Source organism: Eurytemora carolleeae, unplaced genomic scaffold (genome assembly GCF_000591075.1).
Source record: "Eurytemora carolleeae unplaced genomic scaffold, Eaff_2.0 scaffold291, whole genome shotgun sequence".
NCBI lineage: Eukaryota > Metazoa > Arthropoda > Copepoda > Calanoida > Temoridae > Eurytemora > Eurytemora carolleeae.
Genome location: NW_019396567.1, coordinates 304,543 through 316,673, shown reverse-complemented (window position 1 = coordinate 316,673; position 12,131 = coordinate 304,543). Strand labels below are relative to the sequence as shown.

General features: G+C 32.6%; 1 long non-coding RNA gene across 1 annotated transcript; it reads left to right on the top strand.

The window, feature by feature from the left end:
• The first annotated feature begins 558 nt into the window (after window positions 1-558).
• LOC111705633 (uncharacterized) lies at window positions 559-10,688 on the top strand. Its single transcript, XR_002766057.1, has 6 exons — window positions 559-577; window positions 3,860-3,902; window positions 5,280-5,358; window positions 9,606-9,704; window positions 9,994-10,048; window positions 10,611-10,688. It is a non-coding gene; the product is annotated as an uncharacterized LOC111705633 (long non-coding RNA).
• The last annotated feature ends 1,443 nt before the right edge of the window (window positions 10,689-12,131 follow it).

Genomic DNA, 12,131 nt, shown 5'->3' with positions numbered 1-12,131 from the left:
TGCTTCATCTGTTCTTATAAGCAGTAAGATTTGCTTCTATTCTTATAAGCAGTAATTATTGCTTCATCTGTTCTTATAAGCAGTAAGATTTGCTTGCCTAGTCGAGGGATGCAGATGAGCCCTTTTAAGCAGTAAAAGTTGCTTCTTTTCTTACAAGCAGTAATATTTGCTTCTATTCTTATATGCAGTAATTATTGCTTCATCTGTTCTTATAAGCTGCAAGATTAGCATCTTATTCTTACAAGCAGTAGTTCAAGCTAATAGCTGCGGGATGCAGATGAGCCCTTATAAGCAGTATATTTGTATGAATAGTCCCTGCACAAAATGCTGCTTATCTAAATCTTATCGGGTTGAGATGTCAGCTTATCGGGTTGAGATGTCATATTATCGGAAATAACGTTTAAGCAGTCTAATGTACTTGTAAAATTTTCTCTTCTGATAAGCAGTCTGGTATGCATATGTACTGTTAATATAATCATCAATTTTGTGATTGTAAACTTTATCTGTATACAGATACATTTATTTTAGCAATAAACGTTATCTTATCTTATCTTATCTTACTCACTTACAGTACTAGGTTAGTACATACACACTTACAGTACTAGGTTAGTACATACTCACTTACAGTACTAAGTTAGTACATACTCACTTACAGTACTAAGTTAGTACATACACACTTACAGTACTAGGTTAGTACATACTCATTTACAGTACAAGGTTAGTACATACTTACTTACAGTACTAGGTTAGTTCATACTGACTTACAGTAATAGGTTAGTACTATACTCACTTACGCTACTAGGTTATTACATACTCACTTACAGTAATATATAGGTTAGTACTATACTCGCTTACACTACTAAGTTAGTACATACTCACTTACAGTAATAGGTTAGTACCATACTCACTTACGCTACTTTGTTAATACATACACACAGAATTATTTCTACAAAAAAAAATTGAGTCTTAGCTACAAACTCAAATTTTCTGATCCCTATATCTTTGTTAAAAGATGTTGTAAACCTTTGATTTTAAAGACTTAATATTTTGAAATATCTAAGGTTTACGAAACTGTGTTGCAAAGATATAGGGATTATGAAATCAGAGTTTGTGGCATAGACTTACAATTCCTTTAAAATTTTAAGATATAGCTTTGTTAAAAAAATTTTAACCACTCTTTCAAAAAAAGTTTGCGTTGGTTTGCTTTAAAACTAAAATACAATTTGGTTTTTAATATTTTTTGAAATTTCTTATCCTTTGTCAGATATCTTTGATTTTCAGCTTAATCTTGCAAATGCTGTTTGCTTTTCAAATTTATGTAGATTAAAGAATCATAAAGATTTAATAAAAGAAGGGGGGGGGTGAGGTATTTCATTTGTTCCATGTTCTTGGGTAATTTGGGGGGAATCCTTTTTTTTACATATTTTCTTTTCTTCTAATAAAGTTTGCCCTGTTCTTTTGTGAGAGCACATTTTAATTGGCCCTACAGTTAAACCCTAAATTAGCCATACATCGAAAGAATTTATCAAATGTCGTCTTTACAATTTTTAAATGGGATTTCTACCTTTTTACGTAAATCTCAGTATTAGCAAAAATAAAAAAATTGCCATGACTATGCGGGAACAGTTTTAAAGAGCTCCATATAATCATTTAATTAAAAATTATGAAAAAGATCGCTCAAACGTCTTCACTATGCTAATAATACTCTTTAAAAGACATTTTAAAAAACTCTGTTTTCGACATAATTTTTAAAAGTGTACTTAAAACCTACCCAGCACGTCAACTTCTAAAAATAAGTAGCATTGAAAAGTTTGTACCACTTTCTCCAATCCGAACTCTAAGAGGCCCCCCCCCCCCTATTAGACACAAATACGCGAACAAGTATAGGGTTAAAGAATTTAATTTACTAAATGTTCTAAATGAGAATAATTTGGTTGAAGAATATTCAATTGGGGGCAATTGAGAGAGAATTCTGCAAATATTATCAATTATACAAACTTTACAGAAGCACTTACAAAACGTTTCCACACAAAAGGTTTCTTTAACAAAATGTGACCCCACAAAACGTTTCATAACAAAACAATTCCACCACAAAATGTTTCCGCCACAAAGCATTTCCTTCACGAAATGTTTTCCCACAAAATGTTTACAAACTAAACAATTCCTGCCACAAAACATTTCCTTCAAAAAATGTTTCCTGACAAAAAAACGTTTCTTGCCACAAAATATTTCCTGTGATTTTCGCAAAACGTTTCCTCACATAACATTTCCACCAAAACATTTCCTGCTACAAAACTTGAGGTGGAGAATGAGGGGAGGGAGAATTTTTTTTTAAATCCTGGTATTCCTGTCTTAATAGGACTGTAGACGTTATTGCATGTGATCCTTTAATTAAAGAATTTCATTTAACAGAATCCCAATCTTACCCAGTAAACATTTGTATAAGTAAAAATGATTGAGTTATCTTTTGTTTTCTTCATGAAAGTTTGCAAATATTGCAGTTTTTGATAATTAGAAACTTAGAAGTATTTTTCTAGTTTTACTTCATTGTTTCGGTAACGAAGGTAGATAGTTTTTTTGACGATCGTTAACGATTCTTTACAGTGGTAAACGACAACCCTTTGTTAATAATGCTTAACCCTATTGCTGCTGGGGGGGGGGGGTCAAGTTGACCCCCCCCCCTGTAGTTTTTTTACATAACTCAAAAAGTATTGGTCTGAGGCTGTTGAAATTTTCTGACTTTTCCTACATACCCAAAGCCCTCTCTTTAGGCCTAAAACCGGGCTTTAATACTAACTGCCTGAGTCTTTTTCCTGTAACATACTAAATCTTTGTTTTGACCCACTTTCTCTTGTCAGATTTTGATAAAATTTAGCTTTCTGGAAAGCCTATGACATAAGAAAACGAATTGCATAAGTTTTGCGAAAAAAAAAATTGCAAATTTTTTGCAAACAACCTGTCAAAGGAAATTTGCACATTTTTAGTTTTTCTTGATTAAAAATCAGGTTATTTAAAATTTTGCACAAATTTTTGCATATTTGAAATGGCATGGTCAAGGGCTTTTTTTCAAAAATGTATAATTTTTCATTTTTTGAGCAAATTTTTTTTTGCAAACATTTTTACAATATAACTGGATTTTGCGATAAAAAAAATTCAATTTTTGCAAATTTGCGAATTTTTTTGCAGATTCTGAAAGTAGAACACAAAAGCTTTCCAATGATGTATCATTTGTCATATTTGGACATCAAACATGGGATTTAGAGGGGGGGGGGTCAAATTGACCCCCCCCCCAGCATATCTTGGTTTTCAAGTACCCCAGCAGGGATAGGGTTAACAAACGTTAACGACGGATATGGTTTAATAATCTTCCATAGTCGTTTTTGTATAAAATAAGTATTACCAAGGAGAGGAAACCGACAAAAAAGACATTGTAGCTTACCTACCTAGGTTTTTACCTTTATAAATACAATTATAGGTGAAAAAAACCTTAAATCAGAAAAACTTCAGGTCAGAAAACACCAAGGTCATTTTCCAAGTATGTAACACGACGTTTTAAAACATTTTTACTGTAAAAAAATAGAAGAAAATTTTAAAAACTCAAATTTATTTAGATTTATATTTTTAACAATAAAGCGAAAATACAGTCTTTTCGTTTCTCAAAATTTCAAAACGAATTGTTCGTTTGTTTTGACCTTAATTTGAAAAATAAAAAAGAACGAGAAACTATCATTTTCAGGAACGTAAAAATGTAAAATCAATGAAATTATGTGAATTTAAAACTTTTAAAAACAGAAAAGGTCCATAGGGTTACCTTTAAGAAAAATCAGATAGTATAAAAGTGTAGAAAACCTGTTTTTAGTTCCCCCAACTGCAGAGGTTAAGCCTGGAAGCGGGGAGATTAGGTAATTTTAATTTCAAACATAATATGATGTGTTGTCCTCTCAGCTGTTTTTAAATTTATGAGTTTTCAGAGAAAAACATTACAATTTCATCATTTGAAATATTTCACATTTTAATTTTCTGAACTTCGTCAGATTAATGTTTTTTTTCTGATTCGTTCTTTTTTTTAATCTACAAAGACATATTTAATACCCCACGGCCCCTTACCATACTTAAATTTAAACATATAAATTTGAGAGAAAAACACAACAAGAATTATATGCCAAGCATCCTTTTAGTTTAATAAAACCTAATTATGCCATGCATGGCACACTAAGGAATTAAGTTTTTGCCGCATTTTCTAACCTCTATATCTTTGTAACCTTATGGTGTAAACCTTTGACATTTCAAACTTTGACTATTTACTCTAACAGAATTGATAGTTTGAAATATCAAAGGTCTTGGAAACGGGTTGCAAAGTTATAGAAATTGGAAAATCAAAACTCAAATCCTTTCCTGATTCAGCCAATAAGGTTGTTTTATTGCTTGTTGATATTTTGTAATCCATCCAAAGAATTCAAACAAACATTCTGAATTTTTGTATATATACGCAGGAAAAACAGTTGTTTGAACTGAGTTTAGTATTTTCCCAAAGTCATTTTCCCAAGGGGCGACTTCCCAAGTGACAATTTTCCAAATGGCAACTTTCCAAGTGGAAGCTCTTAAATATGCAATTGACCAAGCGGCAACTTCTCAAAGGTTAGGTTAGGTTAGGCAATAGGGGCCTATCGCTGTGGATAAGATTGGCTAGGGGGCCGAGCGTTGCAGTTAGAGAAAGTTTTTGCTTGGGAAATTGATCATTTGGTTAGTTGCCATTAGAAAAAATACCGCTGAGAAAATGCCTCTAAGAAAGGACCCATGGCATCGTTTTCATAATTCGTTTGTATAAATGATCTGTTCTCAAAATCAGACATGTTTTTTTATCGCTTATTGTATTTATAACACAGGGTTGCCCACAAAGGATGAACCTGAAAAAACGACCAGAGTCCGAATTTAATGAATTTGAGCCGAGTCTCAAATCCGCCCTAAACCGGTTTCAATTGAGCGCCGTCTTAAATCTGGAAACATTGAATACAATAAGTGCAACCAATCATATTTAAGCCGCGGCTCAAAGTCTTAAAATTCGGCCATTGAAACTCTTTAAATATGATAATTTCAAGGTTAAATTGATTCTTCTGCCTTAAATAAAGTCCTTTAATGGCTTATTAATAGATTCAACTAAGAAAAAAACAGAAAATTAACACTGGCAGGCGATCTTGAATATTTGGAAACAGAAAATAAACATTTCGCACAGTCGTATCTGAAGTCTCATTGTTTGTGGTTAATCCTGTATAATCTAGGGTAGAGGAGGGGGCTAGAGTCAAACTAGAATGTGTTGTTACAGGAATACCCTTCCCTCTAGTCCGTTGGTTTAAAAAGGTAAATTTAAAGGGACTGTTAACGTTGTTTAAAGTGATTCTCCGCTTTTTAAAGAGAATTTTGATTGACCTTCCATTTTAAAAGGAATATCCCCGATTTACAACGGTACCCTTTCAAACGTTGACTTATCAACAGGCTACTCGCAATCGTTTCCTGGCAAATATTTAAAATTAGTACTTTTGTAAATCGCAAATGGCACTCTTGAATTAAAAAAATCTAAGAAGTTAGAAATTGTTTAGAAAAGTTTGCTCAAGGAGCTTTACAAATGCATGCAAAATTGCATCTTTCAGTAGATTAACAAGATAAGGTAGGAGAGTGTATAGATTCAAATTAAAAAAGTAAATACAATGACAACCATTGAACATGTAGAACAGGAAGACGACAATTAAGCAATCTTATTGTGTATTTTATATTGCTACAAAGGGGTTTTAGAACAGTAAAAACAAGAAAACTCTGAAATAGAAACACACACTCAAGGACTTTATATAGGCCCACGGCCTAACCTTGAAATAAGACTGAAGACTTCGTGGCATTTGCGCATTTCCACAAAAGTGAAGACGATATAAAAATAATCTCGAAAACCCAAAATAACTAGACTCTGGCTGTTAACTTCTTGCTTTAATTCGCCGTTTTAAACATCTACTAGAAATGTCTAGCTCTTGGGAAGCCTGAATAAAAAAAATTGCACAAGATTAGAAAAAGTGAATTTTCACAGATTTTGGGTTTTCTTGATTACAACTCTTTAGAAAATTTGCAATTATTGTTCCATATTTCTAGTATTTTATCAGATCTTGCAAGGGGGGGGGGGAACCCAATGTTTTATGGTTTTGATGTACCCCAGCAGGGATAGGGTTAATATCTTGTAAACTTTATTGTATTTAAGATAGCGTAAATTCGAGAACTCCAGGTCTAAAGAAAAACTGGATGTCTAGTTTGATAGATTATACCTAAACCTTTCATCATTTTACAAAAACACTTAACTTCTACACTTCTTTTAATCTTTCTCTACACCTTCATTCTAGAGAGTCAATGGGAGACAGGACACTACGGTGCGAACCAGAAAATTGTGAAACAGCCAGACAACATCTTAGCAATATTTAAGTGTATTTGATGTTGTCACAAAACAAATAGTTTTACTAATAACCAGAAAACAATGGAATAGAAAGACGACATCATGGCAATACTTAAACGTTTTGATGTTGTTACAAAGCAAATATTGTTACTTGTAACTTAGCAAAGCACTATGTTAGTATGGGTCTATTTACACTGTACAATTGCTATGTCCAATGTTCAGTTGAAGTCCTAACTTTGGTTTAAAAGTCCTCTTTCTATTTCAGAGTTTTCTGGTTATCACTGTATGAACTTTTTAAATCACTTTTTAAAGTGAAATTGGTCTGATTACACTGCACAATTGGTCTGATTACACTGCACAATTGGTCTGATTACACTGCACAATTGCTCTGTATCATGTTCTTTGGAGTATTTAAAGTCATAACTTGAGTTGTCTTCATGTTCTAGAGTTGTGTGGTTCTCACTAATCGATTCATAATCTGATAGTGAGGGGCATCGCTAAAAACGATCTTTTACGTTTTGTTTTGGACTTTTTAAAACTAACTAATCAAAACATAACTAAAATGTGAACCTTGCAGTTAATGAATGGCATGTTTGATTTTCAAATTTTCAAATTTGTGTCTAATAAAGGAGAGGATGAAGAAATCACCAAAACACACTTTGATAGAAAGTTTACCATCAAAACATTAAGGTTGAAAGTAAACTGAAAACTGACTGTGAAATAGTATGTCCACTTTTCCCTTCTCCCTCTCCTAGCTGTGAAATAAAAATGTGCATCTTCCCCCCCTCCCCCGCCCTCCTCTCTAAAATAGCAGGCATGAATCTACTTTGAGCTTTAACTCCAACATATAACACAGTTTCCTTTAATCTTAAACTAACTAAGTGAAGCGGTTCCTTTCTTCATACTAACTCAATCCTTCAGGAAAAAGAGACTTTATACTCCAAATAGATTCTAGTACAATAGATGGCAACGTAGAATTTGTACACTCTCAGTACAGATGTATTCTGACGTCACAAGTGTCAATTCAGTTTTTTAATAATAGTGATAATTTTAGAAGTGCTTTTCTTGCAGTAAAATAAGTGCAATTTTATGTGTTCTTTAGTCTCTGTTTTTACACTTTAATTTGATTTAATCTTGGAAAACATGTCAACAAATGAGAAACAATTTCGTTTTCCTTGTTATATTTGACACTATATTGGACGTCGTGTATAATTAGTTCATTTCTCTGTTGCCACCTATTGTAATTGATAATCTATTTGGTATAGTCAATTATTGTTTTATCTTTTATTTCTGAAGTCCATGTTTCATCATAAGTTCCATGTTTCAACCCTTTCACGATTGAGAGAGGGGGGGGGTATGGTTTCCAGCCCACCCACCCCCCTCTCGTACTGTTGTTTTTCTCCATAACTCATAAAATTATTTAAAATTTACTTATTTGAAAAGCCCTTTAAAAAAAGGTGTAGGATTATAGTGGCACTCACATGTTGATGTTTGTGAAAAACAACAAAAAAAATTTTTATTACAACTCTAACCAATACGCTAAGAAGTCTTTTTTTTAATAGGATGGCCTTGAAAAGTTGGTCTATAGGGACACTGGGACGTATATCACACACCCCTGTCATAACTCTATGGGTATAATCAAAGGGTAGGGACTAGGGGGAAATGGGGGGGGTGGAATCAACACAACCCCTATTTCTATGAGATAAAAATAGCTCAATCGGGATAGGATTAATGAACAATGCAATGTTTGTATTGCTTTTAATTAAAAAAAATTATTTTTAACTGAAAATAAAAAAAATTGTGAGAATCTTTTTAAAGTATTAGGTTTTTGGGGTTTGCGGTAGTTTTGAAAGTTTAAACTCTTTTTTTTTGTTGAAAAGTTTGCCAGGGTTAAGGAAGAAAATTGAAAGTTTTGTTAAGGTTTGGTCTATCAATTCTAGCAGAGAGTATACAGAGTATATAGAATTATAGAGCTAGAGTATTTATAATTTTAGAGATGGCAGAGGTTTAGTTGATCTGAAGCAGAACTTTTATGTTTTGAATCTCAGGATCCAGTAGAAGGGAGATACAACTGATGCGGCCCACCCTACCATATGATTACACATTCTTTGCAAACGGTACTTCATTTGTATAAGAAATATTTGTCTGATGTACAATTACCGCGTATACAATAACCTATTCTGAATTTTTTTTTACACAAATGGAGTACCCGACTGCAAAGCATGCATTATGGTAGGGCGGGCCGAGTCAGTTGTATCTCCCTTCTATTTCATACTCCTTGAATGCTCTCCATCTTATTACACAGACCCTGAGATAAATTTGATTCGTCTTCAATATCCCGTTATAGCTATGTGGGATAGCTTTAAGCATTTATCCTCAAACTGTAAAATGTCCACATTGGATATCGAGATCAAGTATTTAAGATTATCAATACTTTCACAGAAAACTTTCTCTCTCAGAGATAATAGATATTAAGGTTTAGTTTCCCTGAACAGAGTCGATAATAATTGTAATTTCAAGTGACCCTCCATGCAAAGATGACAATGCCCGATTTACAAACCCTTAATCCGATAAAATATGTAATTAAGAAACTGTCGTTTACCTGACTCGAAATTTGTTTAATTATGATAATTTCTCCATTGCTTCTGATAAGCAAGCAATGCGCTGATTACTTTTACAGGGAAACGATTTAATGGGTAAAAACATTGAAAATCGGGCATTGTCATCTTTGCATGAAGGGTCATTTGGAATTACGCTTATAGTTCCTTTAAGTTGAGCAGAACAATATTTTTAAAAAGATGATTTAGATCAATGAAAGAAAAAAGTAAAAACATTGTAGTTACTGTAACACAGAGCTTCTTGTTTAAAACAAGTTTAGAGTAAATTGAGATTGGTTAAACTCTTGCTATTTTAACAGAGTTCTGAAAACCAAGGCTTTGTGAAACTTTCCCATTTTCTATGAGTGTTTCAGATATCTTTGCAACCACATAATTTATATATGCATTCATTTATTTTAATCAAATTATATGATTTGAGAGTGACAGCTATGATTCTTAACAGTGTATGCCCCTTTAACCATTTTTTTAAACAAGTTCTTTATAGAGCTATAATCAAACCTTAAAAAATATTCTGAGAAACACATGAGTCGTATTTAAAAGTATTTTATAATATCTAGAACAAACCGGTTTCTGGTGTACACAACAGCTGTCCAAACCAAACCTGTATCACATTGCCAGCTGTTGACAGGAGTTCAGCTGGACAATATGTCTGCCAGGTGAAAACGAAACTGCAAAACGAAAAGCTGAAAAATTATTAGATTCCTGATGTTTGAAAGCTTGGTAGAAATTAAAATTAATATCGAAAGTCGTCTTTATTGTTGTATTGATAGTTACGACAACGACTGTATTGATAGTAACGACAACGACTGTATTGATAGTAACGACAACGACTGTATTGATAGTATAGTAACGACAACGACTGTATTGATAGTAACGACAACGACTGTATTGATAGTTACGACAACGACTGTATTGATAGTAACGACAACGACTGTATTTATTAAGGCATCAAATGGTATTGGTGAGACTGCTTCAGCGTCTATAGATGTTCTTGTTCAATGTGAGTAGAAATACTATTTTTTTTAACGATTTACTTGTTAATATCATTTCACTAGATATTGTCTACATAAAATGTAACAAAGTTCCTGTTTATTTTCAAATGTTTCCCAACATTTTAATGTCATGATGAAAGTTTTAACCACGATTAAATTCCACAAAAAAATAAAAATAAAATTTTCTTTTTTTCTTGTATATATACTTTAAATTCTTTTTTAGGATCACTTTTGTTTAAAACTGGAATTAATGATTCGGGTTTTTAGCGTGAATTACAGATGTTTGTATGACTAAAGAATGTGAATATTACAAATTTTTTCTGTATTTTTCCGCATGGTATCTCCGAAAAAAAGTGCGTTTAGGCTTTTAAGCTTTCAAAATGTAGTCGAAATGTCCTTTCCTAAGATTTACAAAAAAAATCAAATATCTTGTTTTTTTTTATAAAAAAAATCTCATAGAAAATGCCCAATTTATTTTATTCTAGATAACCTAAACGCACTTTTTCAGAGACACCCTATATGCATATATAAAAATTTACAAACGATATATGTACTATGTTCAATGTACAGATGGCCCCGTGGTGAAGGTACATGAGCCAAGTGTACAGGGTGGTTCAGGAAAACAGATTCAGCTAGCCTGTCAGGAAATTTGAAAATAAAAACTGAAATATGTAAACATTTGAAATGAAAAAATTGTTCTTAAAGGGGGTGACCGGCAATGTATGGTGGTTGAACTAAATATGTATACGTAGTATTGTGGACAATTTTTTAAGATTCATTTGAGACATATAAAATTTTGTATGACGTATATTTCCTGAGTTTGAGCGCAAAGTCGACGTTCAAAATCAGGAATTTGGTTGGGTACATTTTCAGAATAGGTATTTTTTTTAATTTTTAAATAACGACGACAAAAAATGTAAACAAAATTTTACGATAAACTTATTAGTTATTTAGGAACAGGTTGAAGAAATAAAAATTAACTCTTATCATTGAAAATAAGTAATCATACTCAATTATTAGTTTCTATAATCTCTCATTATTCACAGAGATTTTCTGCAGATTATCTGGAAATTTTGTTGAAAAAAACGACATTTGAAGAATTTGAAGAAATCTGCGAACAAATTCACAGAAAATCAGAAATTCAATATAATGATGAAAACAAAATAATTGATTCTAACATTTATTGTCAAATTTCTTTTAAGAAATATGTTCCTAAACATCTAATAAGTTTACTATAGAAGTTTTACTTTATTTTTTGTCATCGTTATTTAATAATTTAAAAAAGCGATTCTGAAAACGTACCCACCCAAATTCATGATTTTGAACACGGTGGACTGAGCCAGTGGGGTCGGTCAAATAGGCCTATATAGGATTACGCTGGGTACTGTAACAAGTCAGAACGCGCCATGGGAGTTGTCATGGTTAGCCCTCCGACGAGACTATGCCAAGAAAATTGACCCCTGTCGTATGTTAGTCTGGTTAGGGCGACGTACTGTATCATAGGATCGGGTCAGTACACGCTGTTATCTGGCAGGCCATTACAAACTAGGCAGGTCCTGTTCGAATTCAAATTTACTACTGCCCAGAGTGTGAAGGTCGAACATTAAATGTTTTAAACTATGAATTGTGATAAACCAAATAATCTTAGTTTGAAATACTACAGTTTTAAATACATATCAAAAGCCTACACTCTTCAATAATGGGATGTAATGATATAAGGATTAGAAAATTTGAGTTTGTCTCAAAAACTCAATTCCTTTTTTCAAATACAAGTTTTAGAGTTTACAAATAGTCTATTGATGTCAAGCACTTTCTTACTTCTAACTGTTGCGTCTATAAAGAGAAAATTGTTAAAAACGACTAATACTGAAACACGTAACGTATTTCTTTCAAAATTTGTATAGACGCTACGCTTTTCGGTATGAGTCGTTTTTAACAATGTCTCCATATAGACGCAACAGATAGAAGTAAGATTCACTCTAAGAAATCTCAAATTTTCATCTAACAAAATTTGTTGGAGCACCGGACTCAAATACACCTTAGTAGAATCATTCGTCAAATTTTGTTGAATGTATTTTCAGTCGCCTTAAT